This window comes from Ovis aries, chromosome 3 (genome assembly GCF_016772045.2).
Source record: "Ovis aries strain OAR_USU_Benz2616 breed Rambouillet chromosome 3, ARS-UI_Ramb_v3.0, whole genome shotgun sequence".
Lineage (NCBI taxonomy): Eukaryota > Metazoa > Chordata > Mammalia > Artiodactyla > Bovidae > Ovis > Ovis aries.
Window position 1 is genome coordinate 31,226,149 of NC_056056.1, and position 23,815 is coordinate 31,249,963.

Genomic DNA, 23,815 nt, shown 5'->3' on the forward strand with positions numbered 1-23,815 from the left:
ATAACATAAGAAGGTAAAAAACAAATAAACCTCAGAATGAAACCCCTGCCACCTAATTGGCTTCTGAACACTGGGGATTGCTAGTTCAAATCATGTGACTTCTGCCAGTATTCTGCTACACTCTTCATCTTTTTCCCAAAGTGATGACACTGCCCTCTGCTCCCCCAGAGGTGTCTTCCTTTGGTGTCTTGTCTTCCTGTTCTTTTAAATGTTTGAAAAGAGAAAATAGCTTTTCTGGAATCATTGCTTGGGAGGTGCCTGCATTTGTTGCATTCAGTCAAACATCCTTGCAAATATTTTAAAAAATCGCACAGCAGCCTGCCATGTCTTCTGAACACTACCAGCTGCCTTGGCTCAGACCCCGCTGACCCTTTGTGGCTGGCCATGCACCCCTCAGTCTCAGTACTTAGGCCTTTGTCATGTCATTATTCCTTATGCAAAAGCCCATCTTTCTTATCTGAAAATCTGAAATAGGGAAAGCTCTGGAAACAAGAAATCATTTGACAGCAAGTTCAGTTCAGTTTAGTCTCTCAGTCGTGTCTGACTCTTTGCAACCCCGTGGACTGCAGCACGCCAGGCTTCCTGTCCATAACCAACTCCCGGAGCTTACTCAAACTCATGTCCATTGAGTCAGTGATACCATCCAACCATCTCATCCTCTGTCATCCCCTTCTCCTCCTGCCTTCAATCTTTCCCAGCATCAGGGTCTTTTCCAATGATCCAGTTCTTCACATCAGGTGGCCAAAGTATTGAAGTTTCAGCTTCAGCATCAGTCCTTCCAGTGAATATTCAGGACTGATTTCCTTTAGGATTTGACAGCAAAACCTGACCTAAACTGCCATGAGGCCACTTGGAGTCCTTATTTATCCCAGTAAATGTAAATAGTCCTATCTTTTACTATAGAAATGCTAATATACCTGATTCTGGAGTACCGTTTCAGAACCTCCTGGAAGTATCATGAGGTATGACATTCATATTCTGAACTCCAAAGCGGATCTGGTCTCAGGGACTTGGGACAAGGGACTGTGACCTGCATAAAACCAGAGACTCGAAATGCCTATAATTTCACTCCATGTGACTGACAAAGTAATTCATGGAGACAAGTGACCCACACCAGGAAGACTAAAAGTATATGATATCCAAGACTCTGAAAATATCCAATGCAATCAGTATGCTAAGAGCTTCATCCCTGAAATGTCCACAAGACGTGCATAAGGTTTAGAAAAATGTGCCCAAATTAGATATAACTAGATGTCACACAGTCCCCATAATTTGTCAACGCTGGGTTCCCTGACACCAGCAAGTTTCTAGAAATCTAATAGTAAAAAGATTTTAGATGCTTTCCACATGCCAGCACTGTTCTAATTGCCTGATATGGATTAGCTAATCAAACTCTTTTGACAACCCTTCGAACTTAAACTATCTCTCTCTCCCTTTACAGATAAGGAAACTGAGATCCAGAGAGATGAAATGTATCCACTGCAGTTCAGAAGCCAGAAAACAGAAACTCTCTGGCTATTTAAGCAAAGGTTACCAGAGGGGATTAGGAGTTTCCAGGATCATTAGAAGGCAGGATCTAGGCTCAGTCTCCAGAAATACTCACGCTATAGACTGGACCGCCAGGCCTGCTCCTTCCACAAGTGGGAAGGTTGGGAATCAGGACCCTGTTATGAGAACTAGTGACCTCAGAAACATCCACCGCCACCCACAGGCCACAAGGGGTCACAGAGACTGTTGCTTCAGCTTTCTACCTGCTAAGTAGGTAGTCTGCTTGCCAACACACCCACAAAGCCAGTGACTGGTCTCCTCCCCCCTGCCTGGCAGGAGAACAGCCAAATCTATGATCATATGACCTCCCCTCATTTCCTTGCCCTCTCAGATCACATTCAAGCACATTTGCTTGGTAGAACCGAAAACACATCTCATCCCCTGGAGGTGCAAGGGAGTAGGCCATTTTAGCATTCCTGCCTTTGAAATACAGGAGGAAACTTGAATGGATGTCAGCTGAGCCAATCTATGGTTTCATGCATTGACTAGCTTCTCAAAGATGACACAGGAGTGGTGCAACCAGGATTTGAAGCCAGACTGTCTGGTTCCAGAGTTTAAGTTCTGTAAATTCTGCCGCCTCTCCATGAGCTCACGCCTGGCTCGACTGGCCCCCTCATGACATATCTTCTCCATGCTCGCTTCCTTCAGCAGGTCTACAAGTGGTCCAGATGTCCATATGGTTCACGGGGGCCTCCAGCCCTAGACTCTGAATTTGGGGGGGCTGTGATTGATGATCTCCATCTACCCTGGATTATCCCCATCTGTCCTATACTGGCTGGCTGAATCAGTTCCCTAGTGACCCAATAGTACCATGCAACAAACCACCCCAAACCTCAGTGACTGAAGACAATAAATACCGAGTGTTGCTTATTTAGTCTGTAGAATAACATTCTTCTGGTTTTAGCTGGGTTCATTCATGCCTCTGCGGTCAGCTGCAGGTCACTTAGGTGGCTCTGTTATCTTGGCTGGCCTCTCACACTTGGGTTAGGCTGACCTATCTTTGGCTGGATAGGCTGATCTCTCATCCTCCAGCATGATCTTACAGTGGCTCTCGAGAAGTGAGAGAGGAAGTGGGAAAGCACATGTACGTTTCCAAACCAAACCCCATGGCCATGCTCAGGGTCATGGCGGAAAGGGTACTATGGATACAAAGCTCCAGGGCAAAGGGTGTGGATACAGGGAAGCCATTATGTCAACCTTAGACACAACATCTAACCTCTCAGATGAGCCCATTCACCTGGTGCCACAGAAAACACTGCTTAGAGGCTTTCCAGGGGAGGCATGGAGGGCCAAGGCTTCTGGAACCCCACAGCATCCAATCCAATGCAGAGCTCAGCCCCCAGGGGCTATCTGGCAAGGTCCTGCATAAACTGAATCGTCGGTTCTTTTGGCTGGTTCCATTCTGTGCTCAGGCCAGACTGGCAGCTGACTCGGAGACACAGCCCCTCGACTCAGGGCTTCTGCTTAACAGAGCTGCTGCTCAACAAAGACAGTCTCTTGACATCTCAAGCGGCGCGTCTGCTCGCTCGCCAATTAAAAGGCTCATGTCCTCAATGTGGCAAATGCCAGGGAAAACAATTCTGCAATTCAGAACACAAGTGGGGAGAACACGAGCGAGGTAATCCTGAACCAAGCGCCGGCCTTGTCCTCGGCGTTTGTCTGGCTTCTCAGCGAGACGGCATGACTCTCCCAAGATTTCCTAGGTCACGCCAGCCACTGTGCCCACACTGCAGGATCATGTGAAGGGTCAGAGTTGTTTTTCCGTAGCTTAGATTTCGGCAGGCAGATCTTACGTTTTCTTAATCCATATTTAATAGCCTGACAGTGCTGCCGGGTGGCTGTGCTGTGAGGACAAAGTAGAGATGAGGTCCCTGAGCAGCTAAGCCCTTCTCTGCCTATCAGGACAGGCTGCCCCAGGCCCGGGTCTGAGGGTCAGAGAGCAGCTCTGATATTGGAAGCCCATAAGGAAAGCAGGTGTTCCTCCCAGATTTTCTTCTGGATCAATTGTTGCCCTAGGTTCCCCCAGTGAAAGCAGAGTTGTATATTCCTTCATTTATATCCAGGCTCCTCAGACCATGGGATTCTCCAGACAACAATACTGAAGTGGGTTGCCATTTCTTTCTCCAAGAGATCTTCCCAACCCAGGGACTGAACCCAGGTCTCCTGCATTGCAGGCAGACTCTTTACCATCTGAGCCACAAGGGAAGGTTTAAGTTAAAAAAGAAAAAAGTAACAGCTTTATCGAGATATAACTCACCTCCCATGCAATTCACCCATTTAAGGTATACAATTCAATGTTTTTTAAAATATATTCACAGATACATGCATCCATCACCATGGTCAATATGTCCATCACCTTGAAAAGAAACCCATACACATTAGCAGTCTCTCCTCATTCCCCCCTCCCCCCAGGCCCCTGGGAACCATGAATCTGCTTTCTGTCTCTGTAGGTTTCCTTATTCTGGACATATCAAATGAATGGCATCATATAATATGTGGTCTTTTGTTATTGGATTCTTTCACCTAGCTTTAACCAAGTACATTTTTTGAAGTTTCATCTTTGAAGGCAGATGAGTAGGTTTGGATCCTGGATCCACAGCCAGTTGGCTGTGTGGGATTAGGCAAATGGCTTGACCTCTCTGAGCTTCAGTTTCTCCATCTTAATATGGGGAGCGTTTCAGTAATAACACGCATAAAAGGCTTTGAGCTGTGCCTGCTGTACAGGCTATGGTCAATGGGAGTTTTTAACCATCTTTCTCATCCTGGCTGTCCCTGAATTCTGTTTGGGAGGCTGGGGGGCCCACCTCCTGTTTTCATTCCCTCAACAAACAATTTCTGCAGCCTGCACCACTCTCCCACTCAGGCTGCACCTGTCACCCTGCGTATGCCTTTTAAGTCCTCACAAATGTTCAGAGCCTTCTGCACACCACCCCCTCTTCCCAAGGCAGTCTCATGGCCCCTGCTTGGGCTCCAGTGTTCACAGTTCAGGGAACATCACCCGGAGGGCCTCCGCTTTGTATCCTCAGTGTTTCTACTTGGCAACTGGGAGAGGGTGTCATCGCAGCCCTGGTGGAAAGGAACCTCCCTCCCTTTGCTCCTACTTGTCCATATGCCATGATATATTAATGTTAATATTATAAACCATAAAGTGACACAGACACCTTTAGAAAGGTCACAGGGTAAAAGGAAAGGAAATCTATCCCTGCAGCCTGAACATGTACTGACTTCCTTCTGGAGTCTTTCCATCTCCAGGTGGGTAGAATTTTATGAGACCAGCAAACTCCACTGGGGGGACTCTGAGAAGACAGAGTTCCCCCATCCCAGGGAATTCCCTGGCAGTCCAGTGTTTAGAACTCTGTGTGTTCAAGGCTGAGCATGTGGGTTCAATCCCTGGTTGGGGAACTAAGATCCCACAAGCTGCATGGCCCCCCAAAAATTTCTTTTAAAGATTTCTCCACCCCAGAGCACTAGAGCAGCATTTCTGTGTCATCACCCCATTTATATTGGGACTGTGGTTTCTTTGTGTGTTTTTATATCTTTTCCGTGTCTGGGTTTGTCTCCCCTGAGAGCCTGTAAACTTTTAAAGAACAAGAACTGTGTTGTCTCCCTTTATGGGAGTCTCTGTTTCATAAGAAAAATAAGTAAAAGAAAAAAGTTTTAAGGTTTCTTATCTATGCACACAACCTCCTCTTATTGACATAAGGATCCAGTGTCTCTAGAAATTGTCTTGCAAACACTTCCCCCTGTCCCCATGTTCACCCAGCGGTGTCTTCTGCCCCAGAACTGTGTTGTCTGTGCTGTATAAGGCGACAGGAAAATTCAGCCAGGGCCAGCGCTGGGTCAAGAGGTAGGATGTCTCTGAAGCTTTAGGATTTTGTTTGCTTATACTGCATATCCATACTGAGACTTTTCAGAAATACTATTGAAAATAAAAGTTTCCTTCCTGCCATATGGGAACTCTGGGAAAGAACCCACCCTCTATTCTGGGCCTTTGCTTTATTTCAGACACTGAGAGGATGAAGAAGGAAGCTTTTGGTATAGTAACCAAGGCATCGTTATGGCCTGAGAGAAGGCTGTAGTAAATATTATAATCAAGTGGCTCGCTTTTAATGCGTGCCTACTGAGTGCCAGGCCCTTTTCTAAACACCATATTCTCTCCTCCCACCTTTGCAAAACTCTGTAAAGAAGAGTTGCTCACTTGCCAGTAGGGAAACTGGGGCATCGACAAGAAACAACCTCAAAGCCCCACACTAGTCAACATGGCACCAGGATTCCTGCCATACCAGCCACACCTGAAAACACAGAATAACGACCTCACAGCTCAGTCCTTCTGGTTTCAGCCATCCTCCATGATGGGCAAAGCACGTGGCCCCATTTTCCCACCAGAGTCTCATAAACATCCTTGTGAGGTCAGGAGCACAGTGTGCTCATGTGTGTGTTACTACCCCATGGACTGTAGCCCACCAGGCCCCTCTGTCCATGGGATTTCCCATGCAAGAATACTGGAGTGGGTTGCCATTTCCTTCTCTAGGGTATCTTCCCAACCCAAGGATTGAACTGGTGCATTGGCAGGCAGATTCTTTACCACTGAGCCACCAGGGAAGCCCGAGGAGCAGGTCACAGGGCCCAGATCTCCAGGGGGTATAGGTCCAGGCCTTGGGTGCACCCACTCCTAATCTCTCACATCAATTGCTTCTTTTTTAACAAACAAAAATAAAGGGAAGGAACCTATTCAATCTGCACAACAGTCCCATGGAGTTCAAGTGTTAACGTCCCCAGAAATGTTAAGAGATACTCCAGATTAAATCAGGCTGGGAAGTAGCGTCCCTCCCTCAGAGCATTGCAGGGCACATTTGTTGTTTTTCATACTTGGTCAAGCACAGGACATCTGTGGTGTGAATAGGGGAATATGTGGCTTTATTTTCCCAGTGAAAGCCGGCGCTCCCTTCAATTCATGAACGTAGGCGACAAACCACAGTAGTATGTGGCTCTGTCACCCGTGGGGATCACAGATATTTTCCTCCTTGTTGCACATGTCTCAAAGTATCATTTATATTCACCACTACTTGGAAGTTATAGTAGTTTTAAACACGACTCTTAAGACTTCCCTGGCGGTCTAGTGGTTAAGACTCCATGCTTTGCAGTGGGCGGGGGCGGGGTGGGGGCGAGGCCGGGATGGGTTGTGTGTGTTCCATCCCTGGTTAGGGAACTGAGATCCTACATGCTGTGCAGCACAGTCAAAAAACCCAATTTATAAAAAATGACTCTAGACTTTATTATTTAATGCACTGATAGAGAAGGACATTTACGACATTAACATTTTGTTTTTAACATTTTGATAACTATGTTTAAATGTAACAGGTTTCTTGAATCATCCTATGCAATTTATTTTATGTATTTAAAAGCATTATTCTGAAAAGGAGTCTACGGGCTTTTCACCAGGCTGCCAAACGTGTCCATGGCACCTGGCTACCCTCTACTCACAGTACCCAGAAAAGCACTTTGGAAGGACTGAAGATGGGAAATTCAGGGGGAGTGCCTTACACACACACACACTATCCTTGATCCTCACTGACACAGGGGGGTCTTTGCCCTGGAACCAGAGCCCCTGCCAGCTCCTGGCAGCCCGGTTCTCTGAGCATCTCCAGGAACGGAAACCACTCCTGACTCGCAGCAAAACACCACTTCGTTTAAGCCAGAGAAGCACGATTTATTACCAGCATGTTTTCAGTTTCAGCATGTTTCAAGGCAGTGCCTTGAAAAGGTCAGCTTATATGAATATTTAGAAAAAGCAGATCATAAAATGAGAGAGACTTGGTATTTTGGTTTGGTTTGGTTTGGTTTTCCCTTTGATGAAGAAAATTCAGGCTTGCTCTTACTCTGGGCAAACCATTGTACTTGTTACTCGACCTGCATTTACTCTTTAAGGAGGAAGATGTCCTAGGACAGCATTTGGGGAAAAGATGTATGTCGTGGGAATTGTACAGCACGCCCTGAACATGGGACCTACTTGTTATCTACTGTCCGTGAAGGCAGCACATGAGGAGAACATGTCTGCTTTGAGGGGCCTGTTCAGTGCCTAATTGTTTTGTATTTGTTTCAGCTGATGGCCACTCTTTTCATTAGGGGCTTTTAACCTGTGAGTCATCTTTTGAAAACACAAATTTGATGGGGCCAGTTCTTCTTTTAAAATCTCTTGGCTCCCCCTTGCCGGAGGAGAAAGTACAAAATCCTTAACCTCGAGGCCAGGCCTTCATGCTCTGACTGCAGATTTCCTGTTAGCCTCATGCATGACTCCCCTCTCCCTTCCTCCCATCCCTTCGCCTCCCATCCTCTCCCATTCACGCAGTGATGATTTACTGGATTATATTGTACAGTGAGCTTTGTAAAAAAGTAAGCTAGTATTTGTATTCTTCATTTCATGTAGTAACTTTTAAAAATAACTTTATTTTTATGCTTAGTAGGATGGATTTTCTTTAAAGCCTCAGGTTTTCAATCAGCCTCTAAAATGTAGTCTTGATGTTTTATGTAACCTTGATAAACATTCTTTACAAAATTCTGGGTTTATTTTTTGAAAAGATGCAGATTATACATTTTAAAGCAGTTATTTGTTCAGCTTTTTCTGCTCCCTTTTCTAATTTTATCAGACAACTGAATAGTGATTTACTTAGTTCATTTGCACAATCTCTGATGATGGTTAGGAGGCTCAGCTCATAGTGTCCCTGATTTTTGCTATCCCTCGATTCTTGCTTGTTTCTAGTCTTCCCTCTTTCCCAGATCTCATCCACAGTGATTATGCTCTTCAGATTCCATACGAGCACTATCTCTTGGTTCCCTACGGCCCACCAGACTCTATGCTGAGTGCCAAGTGTAGAATGTGGAAACAACAGCCAGGCTGCCTCCCCCTTGACATCTCATTCCACAGAGCCTGACACTTAAAAAGAATGAAGGCTTTTATGCAGAGTTTGACAACTTGTAGAAACAGAAGGTGGGGGCATGTTTGCTTATTTTCTCATGTCCATACCCCCACGTGCAATCAGTTTGTAGTCTCTGGAGAAAACTCACTGTGAATTTAATAAGACCTCCCTTTGATGCCTCCAAAATAGACACTTCTCAGGTCTGGCTCCTTTGGGTAGTGTTTGCCTTTAGCCTCTTAAATAATCAGTAATAGCATTTTGTTTCACCTCTAAAATTAGACCACTTCACAAAGTTTGGCCTTTTATGACTGATTTACAGTGCTCTGTAAAAGGGTTAGCTAAATATATATTTTATAAATGCCATGTTATTCAGAGTTACAGTTCAGGTCTAAAACAAAGCTTGTCAACTTAACTTATTTCAACTTAAAAGTGTTTGTAGCTTTGCTTGGTTGTCTTCATCACCAGTTTAATTCATCTGTTTTCAGGCTTTTGTTAAAGTCAAATAAATAAGTAGAAATCCAGTGAATGTAAGGTATTTTTGGATATGAATTGTATTCGTCTTTCTGCTCAAGAACATCCTGGGAGAGCAGATAAGTTTGCCATTGTGTGAAGCATCCAGGGAGGAATGGTATCCTGTTTTCCTTAATTCTACCATGACATAGTCAAGCATGTTCTTTAGCTCATTATTAGCCACTGTCATACACTGAACTGTGTATCCCCAAAATTGATATGTCAAAGCCCTAACCCCGAGACCTCTGAATGTGTCTTTATTTGAAGACAGAGCTTTTAAAGATGCCATTAAAATTAAGTGAGGTCATATGGGTGGACCCTAATCCAATCTGACCGGTATCCTTAGAAAAAGAGGAACCTTAGACTCACAAAGACACACTAGGGATGTGTGTGCACACAGAGGAAAGACTGTGAGGACACAGCGAGAAGGCTGCCATCTGCAAGCCAGGACGAGCAGCCTCAGGAGAAACCGAAGCTGCCGCACCTTGACCTTGGACTTCCAGCCTCCAGAACCGCGAGAAAACTAATTTCTCCTGTTTGAGCATCCCTATCTGTGGCATTTTATCTTGGTGGCCCCAGCTGACTGAGACAGCCACCAAGCCTATTTCAAAGGATCCCACTTCAGAGCAGAGTCCTGTGAGACGACATGAGCTGGCATCCTCTCTGCCTTTGTCAGTGGGGAAGTCGAGGCAGAGGAGACTGCAGGCTCTTGATGCAGTGGGGCAGCAGCAGGGCTGAGGAGAGCCACCTCTGCTGGACCCCCTGGCAGGGTCCCTACCTGGGGACCCAGTGCACCTAGAGCTGTGCCAGGGACCCAGGAGGATTCAGGGAGGAGGGCCTTCTAGAATCCTTGGAGCAGTGATCTGGGCTTCACCCAGGAGTGTTCCTTCTCTTTCCCCTGGATCTTAACAAAACATCTGAGCACTAAATCTGAAACTCTTTCTCTAGTAGAACCACGTGGTGCCTGCGTCTAGCACCCACGAGTGAAGAGCCGGAAACGTTCTCCCACGCCAGCTCTGCGGGTTGCTGGCTACTTGTGCTTGGGTGTAAATGCTCACATCGCGTCTTCTGTTCCTGCCACATTTAACGCTTCAGCCTGGATGCAGCTTTTTCTCTGCTTTGGGAATTTTCTACATCTTATTTATGAGTATTAAAATTCTGGAGTCAACCCCCACTGGGATGGCAGCACCTGAAGAAGCCTGCATGGAGTCCAGGAACCTCCAGGCTGGCCTCTGGAGGCACCTCGGCTGGTCTGAAATGTGCTGACAGGGCCCAGCTGAGCCAGCATTGGTTGGAGGGAGGTAGGAGGCAGGAGGCACGGTCACTCTAGGTCATGCAAGACACACAAGAAGCAGGCCTGGGCGGGAGGGAGCTGGGCGGTGGCCATCAGCATCTCAGGTGTCATGGGTGGTGCAGCTGGGATCCAGAGTGTTCTGAGGCCCTTCTGCCTTTCTTAGGTGTTTGCAAGACCCTCCTGCGTGCTTTGTGCTATGCGTTCCTGACCCAGGGGTTGGAGTTGGGAGGGGTGGTGACAGAGATGGGAGAGGGTAAAGCACCCCTCCTCTGCGATGGCGCAGGGTAGAGAGGAAGGAAGGGCCCTCATGCAAATGCAGTGAGCAGTATAGGATAATGTTGGATGAAAGGCTGAACTCAAAGTGAGCTCTAAATGAGAAATGGCCAGGTCTCCGGGGGCTGGAGTAGGGAAGGTAATCTTATTCTGGACGGAAGCTGCAGTCTCCTGGAGGCCTTGGCAAAGTGGCAGGAGGAACAGCCAGGGGTGACCAGGTCTGTCCTTGGGTCTATCATGTTAGGGGTTTTGGGCTTCTGGGCTCCTTCCCCACCTAAGACCCCACTGTGTAGTTGAGACTTCTCATGGAGTCCCCACAGTGTCCCTAAAGTTGGGGGGTGGCCCGGGGAGGCACTCTGAAATTCCCTCTTCCTTCTTTAGGGCTGTCACAGGATTGTGACAGGGTCAGGCAGGTATGGGATGGCCAGGGAGAGTTCCCCTGGCTCAGAAGCAGCCAGGAGCAGGGGCCCCCATCATCAGATCAAAGACCCTTTCCTTACCCGTGGTGACCTGTTGGCTGGGAACCCAAAGAAAACTCAAGGAGCCCCACTCCTGGGCAGAAGAGTAGGGGTCGGCACGTCGGTAACAGCCCCCAGTATTCTCATGCAGGCCTGCAGCGGCCAGCGCTGTCCTAGAGAGGGCTCATTTGAGCCACTGAGCAGACAGCAAGGCACCTATTAGAAACTCATTTATTCCTTGCCCGTTTACGCTCCACTTAGCGAATTTGTTTGGAATTTCTGCTTTCTGTTAGACACTAGTGCTCCAGCCTAGGGCAGGGGATGGCAGCCTTTTTCTTTTCCTTTTGAAGTATGGAACACTTCACGTATTTGTGTGTCATCCTTGTGCAGGGGCCATGCCAGCCTACTCCGTATTGTTCCAGTTTTAATTTATGTGCTGCCAAAGTGAGTACAGGCTTTTTCTATAGATTAAATATTTGGGGGATTCCCAGGTGACTCAGTGGTAAAGAATCCGCCTGCCAATTAAGAAAACTCAGGAGATGTGGGTTTCATCCCTGGGTTAGGAAGATCCTCTGGAGAAGGAAATGGCAACCCGCTCCAGTATTCTTGCCTGGGAAATCCCAGGGACAGAGAAGCCTGGCTGGCTACAGTCCATGGAGTTGCAGAGTCAGACACGACTGAGCGACTAAACAATAACGGCAAAAATACTTGAGCTTGGAGGTCCATGTTGTCTCGGTTGTACTCACCTCTTCTGCAGCAGAAGCAGCCACAGACAATACACAAGTGCATGGGTGTAGCTTTGTTCTGGTAAAACTTCATGGACAGGCACCGGCCTGGATTTGGCCCAGAGAGCACAGTTAGCTCTCCACCCTGGACTGGAAACACAGAGGTAAACAAAAGTAGACATGGGCTCTGTCTGTATGGAGCTTACACTCTAGGCAAGGAAGACAGGCGTTAACTGTATAATTATAAGCATAAATTATCAGTATGAACCCAGGTACTTGAAAGAAGAGAGACCCTCTCTATAAATAGGAGGGTGATACAGCCTCAGGTCAAGGCAGGCTTCCCTTGGGAGCTGATACTTGACTTGGGCTCTGAATCAGCATTAACAGGTGAAGAGAGAGGAAACAGTGCATGGAAGGGCCCTGTGGCAGGAGTGCGGAATATTCTGGAAACTGAAACATGGCCAGTGTGCAGGAGCATACCAGAGGACCAGGAGCAGGGGGATGAGGCAGGATGGAAAGTAGTCACCAGTCCAGGCACAGCCTGGAGCGGGGAGGCTTAAAGCAGGGGAGGAAGAGGATCAGATGTGCATTTTGAGAAAAGTCTCTCGGCTGCATCGGAGAAAAGCAAGCGAGGACTGTTGCAAGAGAGGGAAGCAGCTATGGAGGTAAAGAGAGTTGAATGGAGATAAAGATTTCAGAAGGAGTGTTGATGGGGTGGCGATGGAGGGAGAGGCTCCTAGGTGTCAGGTTTATCCATTCGATGGTTAGCGGTGCTGTCTGTCTACCGCAGCCCTGGGGAAGTCCCTGATGCTTTGCCTTGTTTGGGTCAGAGGAAGAGGTGTGGCACGTTGAGCTGCCTTTGAGACATCAGATTAGAGGCGGTGGACAAGCAGTGAGATGGACAGATCTGGGAGGCAGAGGAAAGGTAGGGGCTGAGACCATGTGTTTTCAGGAGCCATCAGCATATGGAAGGTAAGAAATGCCCTGAGCATGGATCATGTGGGGAAAGGAATAGAGTTAAAAAAAAAAAAAAAGGAAGAGAGCCTAGAGAAAATCCTCAAGGAACTCTGATATTTAATAGCCAGAGAGAGAGGTGTTCCTGCAAAATAGAATGAAACAGCAACCAAGGGAGTGGGGGGGAACGTATGAGACTGGGAAGGAAGTGTTAAAGGTTTATGTTCAGCTTGTACACACTGACCACTGATGCGCGGAGACTATTCTGACTGGTCAGTGCATCCACGTGGCCAGTGCCCGTGCCATCCCAGTAGTTTATATCACGATTGTCATCCCTGCTTTTAAGGAATGATCATCAGCATGGAAGTCTTCTGGGGTGGCAAACAGGATGAAAAGTAGAAACCTTCTATTGCATTCAGCACAAGTAGTATATACTGGTGGGGGCTTCCCTGGTGGTTCTAGGAAAGAACCTGCCTGCCGGTGCAGGAGACATAAGAGACACAGGTTTGATCCCTGGGTCAAGGAAGATCCTCTGCAGGAGGGTATGGCAACCCACTCCAGTATTCTTGCCTGGAGAAGCCCATGGACAGAGGAGCCTGGCGAGCTGTGGCCCATAGGTTTGCAGAAAGTCAGACACAATTGAAGTGACTCAGCCCGCAAAAACATATCGTTGGTGACCTTAATAGGAGAACTTGAGGGGCAGTGATGGGCTGAGGAGCGAGCTGAAGAAGGAATGGGAGGTGAGCTACTAGACAGGAGGCCCAGGAAACCCCTGAAGAATTTTCACTGGAATGCAAGGAAGCTGAGCAGGACAGGTAGAGGAGAATCCAGAAGGGGATGGAGGTGGGAAGCTGAAATTTTTTTTATAAGATGTTAAATGATGAGATGGATTTATTGGTTCAACACACCCTCTGTGTACTTAGTCACTAACCAAACTTGTATCTGTTTCATTTGTTGATTCATTATTTGAGCCAACATTCTCATCTCATCCTTGGTGGAGATATTTACTATGTCATGAGCACCAAATTCATTTTATTTCCTTCTTTGCTTTTCCACAGGCATTTGTTGAGCACTTACTATCTGTCAAGTATGGGACAAGGTCCACTGATAGAAAGATGAGTAAGTTAGGATCTGTGTGTTCAAGGGACTTATAGTTTCATGCAGTGGTTATCAACCAGGGATAATTGTATCCCTTCCCTTGCCTGAGGAACACTGGGCAATGTCTGGAGATATATTTTGTTGTCATAACTTGGGGTGGGCATGTGAGAAGGAATCTAGGAATGCTACCAGCACCTGGTGGGCGGGGCCAAGGATGCTGCTAAATATCCTCTAGTGCACAGGACAGTCCCCCATCCCCAAAATTAGTATCCAGCCCAAAATGTGAATAAAGCAAAAAGCACCTCAGTAAATGGTAACTGCAGGAGCTCAGAGGACAGGTATGTAGGCACCACCATGGAACTGGCCAGGCAGGAGATGAGGGACAGACATGAGGGGGCAAGGTTCCTGCTTGGAAACTTCTAGTAACGCAGTATGGGGCCACCATGGCCAGAAAGGCTAAAGTCACTGGAGTAGGGCTGAGGCCACAAATACCTTACCGAGTATTTTGGCATTTTTGTCTATTCAGTAGGAAGCCTCTAAAGGGTTTTCAATGAGAGAAAACCAGATTTGGGTCTTAGGAAGATCATTTGGGGGGACAGACAAGAGCAAGCAATAAGCACTAATATTTATTAAGAACCTACTGTGTGTCAGTAGGCTTCTGAGTACTTTCTTGAATGCTTCATTTAATCTCCCAGTAGCCCTATGGGTAGGTCCTTGTGTGCCCATTATACAGCTGAGGAGACTGAGGCAGAAGGTCAAAATGCTGATGAATGGGGAGGCAGTCCTTGACTGAGACTGAGCTTGTGCACAAGCCTGAGCCAGCCTGCGGTTTCTCCCACCTTCTGCTTTGGGTCTGGGCTCCTGGACCAGACTGGAGCATCCACGGGGTCTCAATTCATAACTCGTATGTTCCAGCTCTCCCTGCAGCTGCTCCCAAAGTCCCACACCTGCAGCTTTGAGGAGTGTGGAATCAAGGTAGCCAGTTTAATTCTTCCTGAATAGGAGTTCTCATGGAGCTGTTAATTTTTTAGCGACTTTGTGGCTGAGATGCCCCCATGGAAAGAGAAACACTTGCTTCTGGGAAATCGTATTCACTCTTTGCTGCCTGAGACCTCTACGTGGACCCCATTGACCTCATGTAGCTTCACTGTTAGGACACCCTGCCTCACTATCAGATGCACCTTTTCTCCTCTATTTTTGCTGGGCGTAAGGAGGGGGAAAGTGGGTTTGCATGACTTATAAAATTTAAAGTACGTCTCAGGACCCAAAGCCACATCATTAGCCAGCACAGATCTTGCTTTCCTGGGTTTTAATTACAGTGGCTCCTCCTCGCATTATCTGGGCTTCCCTGGTGACTCAGACGGTAAAGCGCTGGCCTGCAATGCGGGAGACCCAGGTTCAATCGCTGGGTCAGAAAGATCCCCCTGGAGAAGGAATGGCAACCCACTCCAGTTCCCTTGCCTGGAAAATGCCATGGACGAAGAAACCTGGTAGGCTACCATCCATGGGGTCACAAAGAGTCGGACACGACTGCGTGACTTCACTTTCCTTTCCTTTTCCTCCTCCCACTGCTGCTGCTGCTAAGTCACTTTAGTCGTGTCCAACTCTGTGTGACCCCATAGACGGAAGCCCACCAGGCTCCCCCTCTCACTAGGGGGGATGATCTAATGTAACGGCCCCTGGCCCAGGACTGACAGAGAGAAAGAGCTGGAGGCTGGGTTTGCCAACCAGGGGGCAGGGAGTGCTCCCCAGACAGAGGTGGGACCAGAGCACTCCCGCCTGGCACCTTTCAGCAGGGCATTTCCCCATCTGGAAAGAAGACTGGAGATGGATTTTCATGTTTACATACACTTTTCCATAAAAGTGTCTTCACTTTTTTAAAACAATGGCAGCATTCTGGCAGGGCTGAAGAAAAGCAAACTAGTCTGGGATCCAGAAGGAATACCCAACAGAAGAGTAGGCAGGGGTCAGTGTAGAGAAATAACCCACTACCAGGGGATTCTTGAGGTTGGCTCTGACCAGAGAGTTCACAGCCCCAAATTATCCCCAGCTGACACATGCAAAGCCTAGGCCGTCCGCTGTCACCTGGCGTGTTCATGCGAGAAGCCATATTCTGCACTGTTGGTGGGAGTGTTAAACTGGCTCAACCACTATGGAAAACAGTATGGAGGTTCCTTAAAAAGTTAAAAATAGAGCCACATATGACCCAACAATCTTACTCCTGGGCATGTATCTGGAAAAAACAAAAACTCTAATTCAATAAGATACATGCACCCCAATGTTCAAAGCAGCGTTATTTACAACAGCCAAGATTTGGAAGAAACCTAAGTATCCATCAGCAGATGAATGGATAAAGATGTGGTTTATGTGTGTGTGTGTGTGTGTGTGTGTGTGTACACGCGTGTGTATGTGTGTGTGGGTGTGAGTGTGGGTCTGTGTGTATATATGTGTATGTATAGTTATGTATATTCCATTACACACAATGGAATACTATTCAGCCATAAAAAGAATGAAATTTTGCCATTTGCAGCAACATGGATAGACCTAGAGATTTCATACTGAGTAAAGTAAGTCAGGCAGAGAAAGGCAAATGTTTACAGTATCACTTACATGTGGAATCTAAAAAATACTACTATTTACAAAACGGAAACAGATTCATAGACATAGAAAACAAACTTATGGTTACCAAAGGAGAGGGAGAAGAGGGATAAATTAAGAGCATAGGGTGAACAGATATACACTATTACATATAAATTAGACAAGCAACAAAGATTTACTGTATAGCACAAGGAACTATATTCAACATCTTGTAAAAACCTGTAATGAAAAATCTGAAAATATATATCACTGAATCATTTTATTATACACCTGAAACTTACACAATCTTATAAATCAACAAAGTTCATTTTTTAAAAAGCCATGTTCTTATTTTCAGGCTTCCTTCTGTTTCACTTCTTCCTTTAAGGATTCTGTGGTAGGACAGAAAATTCTCTAGGCTTCAGATTTCCTACCCAATGAAAGGGCAGTTGCAGTAAAGACCTGCTCGTGTGTCTAAGTGGGTTTGGGTTGTAGAGTAAACCAAGGCTTTGCCAGTAGGACAACTATACACCTATGGTGCTAAGGAAACTAACTTTGCACCCAAATGTAACACAGTTCCCCACATTCCCAAATAAAAGGGCTCCAAAAAAAATTTTAGTCGACCTGAATATATGGATATTTTTGGAATACAGTATAAATGAAACAACAAACTGTTTACTTATAATATGTAATTAATTACTTTAGTTACACATCTTTAAAATCACAAAATAAGTAAACTGTTAATTTTTAAATACTACTTTCTCCCCCTTTTATTAGATGAGTCATTCTCCAAACCTGTCAGGTGCAGTTCTCACTGCAGAGTGTCTTTTGTTCCCAGCGTATTTTTTTATCCCTAGCCTAGAGCAGCTTCTCAAGTCCTCTGACAGTTTTACAGAGCTCATGAGCCTCACTTCCATCTACATTTTCAAGACAGCACTTTTAGAATCAGTGGATTATGCCTTCCTTCAAAATTTTATCCAAGTCACAGGTCCCAATTCCCATAAGTTGAGGCAGGTTGCTTTTTTCTTTTTCATTTGCCTTATAGGTGACTATTCATGATCTCTTGCAGCAATTAACCATTGTTGGGTTTCTGTTTAAAGTGACTTTTAAAAGTGTTGTTTACAACAACCTCCAAACACTAAAATTATGAAATCATAATCCCAAGAGTAATTACCACATCTCTGTTAACTAAATCAGGTGGGAGAGTACATCTGAGAGATGAGACTTTTTACTGATACAGAATCCATCAAATTGGATATTGGATATATTGAATTTAATATATTTAATATATTATTAAATATATATATTTATATAAATATATGTAAATACAATTTATTTATATTAAATAAATTTTGATAAATTTATTATATATAAATAAATTTTTATATAATAAATTTATTTAAATAAATATGTATTTATAAATTTATATAAACAAAATTTGTATATATTAATATATTTAATACATATGTTGAATTAAATTCAGTAATATATTGAATTTAGAATATTTAATAATTTAATATATAATACCATTTTATTGAAGTACAGTTGATTTACAATGTTGTGTTAATTTCTGCTGTACAACAAAGTCACTGTACATATTATTTTTATACTCTATTCCATTATGACTTACCCTTTTTTCTGAGGGTTAAGGGGAGATTCAAGGGAACAACGGCCATATATTTGGGTGTAGACAAAAAGTTTTAACTTCTCAATTCTCCTCTAACACCCATCAGCTTATTACATTGCACACAGGAGCATTTCTTTACTGGCTATTCAGTAGTTAATGTCTGTCCACATCGGTGGACACGTGCAATGAATCCAGAGCACAGAAAATGGTGCTGAGTCCACTGGGCCCCACCAAGAGCTCTGGCCACCACCTTTCCCCACTTCCTAAACACCAGTAACTGCAAACCCCTTCTGCCAACCTGCCGCTGGGCTTTTGTGTGGTTTAATGAACATAGAGTCATTTGGAAATATGCACTGTGCTCCACAAAAGGAAACAGTAATATAATCAGAAATCATTATATTCCAGTACTTCAGCACTATTGCTACTATTAATGTCCATTATCAGTATATTACCTGAAATGTGTTTAACAGTCGCAGGCACTAATCAAGTTGCCTGTCCTAGAGAATGTATATTCTCTCCATCTGGATCACACCATGTATTGTGCTGTGACTGTTTTAAACTTTTTTTTTTTTTTTTCAGATAATTGGAACCTGCTACTTCATATTCTGAAAAGTAATGTAGTGGGTGAAGCCCTGAGAGGTTCAAAGCCTAGGCTTCCATCAGGGAAATAATGCAATTTCCATGCAGAATGATTATAATATTATTCAGTGATTACATGAAAGTGGGGGGGGGGTCTGTTTTTGTTAGACTTTTGAAAGTGGCAAATTGAATTCCATCCAAGTAATCAGAGGTTATGAGTTTCCAGCACAGTATGTTTGCACATGTTGGAGGCTTATTTTCCCAGAGTCCTCCCTAGCCTGCTGCCCCCTGAGCCTTTGCTGGCCTTGAGGGACAGACCTGAAGTGCCTGGGAGTGAATTCGCTGATGAGAGCTCTCAGCCGATGAGAACTGGGAGCTGGCGGCAGAAGCTCCAGCCTCCTCATACCCTGGGTGGGGTAACTCTAAAACGTGTCCTTCTCCTTCCTCCCAGAGGTCCCCGGGGACACTGGCCCAGGTGCCCCCAGTGGCATCCTGCTTATCTTGGGCAACCTCTGTTGGCTTCCTTCACTTACCTGTCTCCGTTCCCCACTCACCGGCCTGAGCTTTCTGGCCTCACTCTCCAAGTAAACCACTTGCCTCAAAGCCTTGTCTGGGTTCTAGTTCCCAAGAGAGGCACACCTAGGCCCCCTAACCCTCCCCCTTCCTGTTTGGAGAGCACCCAGAGCCCTCTCGGGCTTCCCCAGTGACTCAGTGGTAAAGAATCTGCCTGCCAATGCAGGAGACACAGGTTCAATCCCTGGGCTGGGAAGATCCCCTGGAGGAGGAAATGGCAACCCACTCCAGTATTCTTGCCTGAAAAATTCCATGGACTGAGGAGCCTGGCGGGCTACAGTCGATGGGGGTCACACCGAGTCAGACACGACTGCGTGACTGAGCACACAGATGCCTCGCTGGAGCCCTCTGTCCTTTAAACTGGCAGCACCCAGAATCTTCATGTTTCAAAGCATCATCCTCCTGAAAAATGAAAATTCTGAACTTTTCTTTTTAATCAGGAAAGTGATGGATATAATTTATTTCTCCCTCTTCTCTTAATTATTATTACCCCATTCAAGTGAGACAAGATGATTTCATCCAGGTTGTATTTTAAATGCCCATAATCGATGTCCTCATTCTGAGCATGAATCTATGTGCTCTTAGATAATTTATGTATAATTTTAATAGATTTGTCAACGGCAGCCTTTCCTCGTCTAAACAGGCTGCTTGCAGACAGATCACTTAATTTGCTCCTCGATGCTATTTTTCATACATGGTTGCTGCGCAGCCGACAGATAGCAGATGATCCCATTACAAACACATTTGACAGGGCATGGGCTGTGGGGATGAGCAAACTCAAGGTCTCCTATGGTGGGAGCAATGTGTGTCTCCCTCTCACTCAGAAGGGGAAGTTCCAGGGCCCAAGGCAAGGTGCTGGGGCTGCAGTCACCTGCAGCCCTCGGGAGCTGACGAGCACTCCCGCTTACTTGCCCTAAGAGAGGTTGTTGGTGCCCAGCGCATTCCCCACCCTGGGGATCACCTGTTGACAGTTCCTGCTTCCTGCCTCTCTCTGTGTGGGGGTGCCCAGCCCATTCATGGGGCAGGCTGTAAGTCTTTGGGGAGTGATGTCTCAAAAGCATTTGTCAATATCACTCAGCTATTAAAAAGAATGCATTTGAATCCATTCTAATGAGGTGGATGAAACTGGAGCCTATTATACAAGGTGAAGTAAGTCAGAAAGAAAAATACCAATACAGTATATTAATGCATACGTATGGAATTTAGAAAGATGGTAACAGTGACCCTATATGTGAGACAGCAAAAGAGACATAGATATAAAGAACAGACTTTTGGACTCTGTGGGAGATGGCAAGGGTGGGATGATTTGAGAGAATAGCATTGAAACATGTGTATTACCATATGTGGAAAAGATCACCAGTCCGGGTTTGATGAATGAAACAGGGCACTCAAAGCCGGTGCGCTGGGACAACCCTGAGGGATGGGGTGGGGAGGAAGGTGGGAGGGGGGCTCAGGATGGGGGACACATGTGTACCCGTGGCTGATTCATGTTGATGTATGGCAAAACCCACACAATACTGTAAATTAGCCTCCAATTAAAATAAATTAATTTTTTTAAAAAAAGCACTTGTCAGCCAATGAGAGGTGGGAGATGATGAATAAACACTGCAGCTTCCTCCTATGTCTCTTGGGAGGACAACTTTGAGATGGGTTCTCCCCAGCCTCTTGGAGCATCCTCAGTAGGAATGAGCCCCAACTGCCCAGGCGGAAACTGGTTGATGCTTCCTCAATTGACTTTTCCCCATCTCCTACCTCACATTCCCACTTCCTCATGGTGATTCCTTGGATCAACTTAAAGAAAAACAACCCTACTCACATCCAAATTGCTGTTTCAAGGGCCACTTTGGAGGGGAACTCAAACTAAGATGCTTGTCCTTCTGAATGTCTTCAGGTTGATCTTTTAGGCATGCTTGGCAAGGAGCTTCCTGTACCCCAGGAATTCTCCCTCCTCTGACCGCCTTCAGCCTCACCAGCAGAGTTAACTTAGCCCTCACCGTCTGCAGCCCTGGGACCTCCCCTGTTTCTGCACATGGGCGAGTGATGGAGTAGACACCGAGTCTGCCAGCTCCTTGCTGACCTGAGCGTCTGTCCGAGAGGTGGTGGTGCTCCAGTCACATCCTCAGTCAGGAGTGAAGACCAGAGGTGCCCAGCAGAGCAGAAGATGGGGTAGCCAGACAACACTAAGAGTGTACCTTTTAGGGGAAAAAAGTACAGAAACCTTTCCTTCCAAAGACTGACGTGAGCCCTGATGGATTATTTGCACCATTTCTGTCTGCTGGGGTAATTGCAAAGGCGAGTGTGCTGTGTTCCAAGGGAAAAGTGTTCCCTAGACGCGGTAATCCTTGCCATGTCAGCTTGTGACAGAGAGAACCACATCAATTTCTAAATTTTCTCAATGGAGTGAGATGTGTGTAATGTGGAATAAAATATAAACAAGTCTTAAGAAGCATCTATGTGTTTCTTTTTATCAACCTTTAGATGCATTAAAGCCAACCACAATTTCCTATGAATTCTAGATGATATGTAGTATTTTTATTTGCTACTTCATTGCTAAATGTTTCATATAAAACTGAAGAGGGGAAAAAAAAAACACAGTCCCACATATAATAGAAGCAGCAGATGGCTAAATGTGACCGTGGGAGAAAAGTAGAGAATGGAGTGGGCGCAGAACAGAGGCTCCCCGGTTAGGTACAGGCCCGAGATGAGGTGGAGGGAAATTCAGGTATGAGGTTACCTGTGCTCATCAGCCATTTGCTTCCACTGTGTTTTAAGTAGCCCATTAGTATTCAGAAGAATCTACAGGTATCTTTGTTACATTTTTTCTTATCTTTTAAATGTACATATAAATGAGTATGTGTTATTTATAGATGTCTTTGGATTTAGAAACATCAAGCTTGAAAACTAATGCAGCGGGGAATGTTTGATTTACTGCTCGCTGGAGAGCAAGGACAGGGGTGGGGGACTTTCTGCAGGAAGGAAGACTGGGTTGGGATAAGCTGTTTAACCTTTCTAGGGGACTTTCCTGGCAGCTTCAGTTACAGTTAAACTGTGGAGAGATGACTGGGTGGGGAAAAAAAGAGCAGCGGCCAGGGAGTTTACAAGCCAACGTTGTTTCCCCAGCTCTCCTGCTAATCAGCTGTGAAACCTTCAGCTTGTCACACACCAGCTCTTAGCTTTGGTTTCCTGCCCATATCTGGACATCAAGCCGTGCCAGGCTGTGGCCCAGCGATTTGGTGCATTTGTACTAATGGCTGTGGGCTCTGGCCGGACTCATAGGTTGCAGAAGTGCCATGCGTGTGGTGAGCCATGGTTCCTCGTTTTTTCAGATGGAACGTGAACCTCTGGTGCGATCAAGCCACTTGCCGTCACACTTTGGTAGAGACCAGGAAAACAGAATTAGCTTCTACTTCTATTTTCGTTCCTAGGCTGTTTCTATATTGGCCAAGAAAAGCAGAGAACTTAGAGAAATTCCTGGTAATGACTGCTTTCTGCCTGGGTATGGAGAAACTTGCCTGTCTGTGGTTTATTTTTAAATGGATAACTCATCATAACTGGATAAAAAGTACTGTAATCTCCAAAGACTTTTCTTTCACAATTTGTTTTTTTTCCTCTCTGAGAGTAGAGAAACAAGGCTCAGGTCTACTCAAATAAAATCACTTTCTGCTCGGTGAGGAAGTGACGCCTCTCAGATCCACTTGGGGCTGGGAAGGGGTTTTCAGCCACTGGCCCTATGGCTTAGATTCAGAGAAGAAGTGGAACAAGTAGGGGTTGAAGTCATGAAGGCATCTGTCCTCAGGCTTGGCATCTAGTAGTTGCTGGGGAGGAGGATGAGGGGCTGGTAAGGGCTGAAAGTGTCCTCCTGGAGGAAATTCAGGGAGATGCAGTGAAGGGAGCGGGAAGTGGGAGCTGACCGGCATCAGATACACCCAGGAAAACTACATACGTGGTCAGCCCATTGATCCACTAGCTCCTAAGGAAGATCCCTTCCCATCCATTTGTCCTCTGCGTGCTCACCTCCGTGGAGAGGTGATGGGAAGAAATGCACCACCTCCCCCTGGGTGAGGTAGGTGTTCCAGCCATACCTAGTCTGTGCTTTAGTTGGCAGGCATGGTAATAACAATGTTAGAGCCACCAGTTAATCTGTGCCATGGGCTATGCCAAGTGCCTTCCTTACACCCAAATATTTAACTCTCAGAACAACCACAGATGTCCAATAATGTCATCCCCTCTGGACAGGGAGGAGATTGGGTCAGAGGGTGGGGGTAGGGTGGACACTCTGCCATTTAGAAGCAGGTCTAATTAGAGATTTGGACCCAGATCTCTCAGACTATAAATATCCCATGCTTTCGACCACCCCACAGGCTGAGCCAACCCTGAACCAGGTGTGTCAGGGCCTAAGATGAAAATCCAAGGTGAGGCTTGGATTGTGCCTTATAGGCTATGAGTGAGGCTGCGGGGTTCGGTCCCGGGAGAAGGGGCTCCAGAACCTCTCTGCAACTCCACCAGGAAATCAAAACCCACCGAGTCTGAAAGCTCACCTTGTCTTACTCTGTGGAGCTGCTTTTCCCCATCCCTTCTCTCTAAAGCTGTCAAGAGGCCAAGACCCAAAGGGTCAGCGGATGCTAAGTGACCTCGACCCTGCAGCCGTGGTGTCGGCCAGGACAGGCTCAGTCCAGACCCTG

General features: G+C 46.0%; 1 protein-coding gene and 1 non-coding gene across 2 annotated transcripts in view; one reads left to right on the top strand and one right to left on the bottom strand.

Annotated features, from left to right (window-relative positions):
• KLHL29 (kelch like family member 29) overlaps nucleotides 1–23,815 on the top strand; it is a 331,664-nt gene that overhangs the window by 60,534 nt on the left and 247,315 nt on the right. The window lies entirely within an intron of this gene.
• Nucleotides 11,346–11,452, bottom strand: LOC114114179 (U6 spliceosomal RNA). Its single transcript, XR_003589016.1, has one exon. It is a non-coding gene; the product is annotated as a U6 spliceosomal RNA (small nuclear RNA).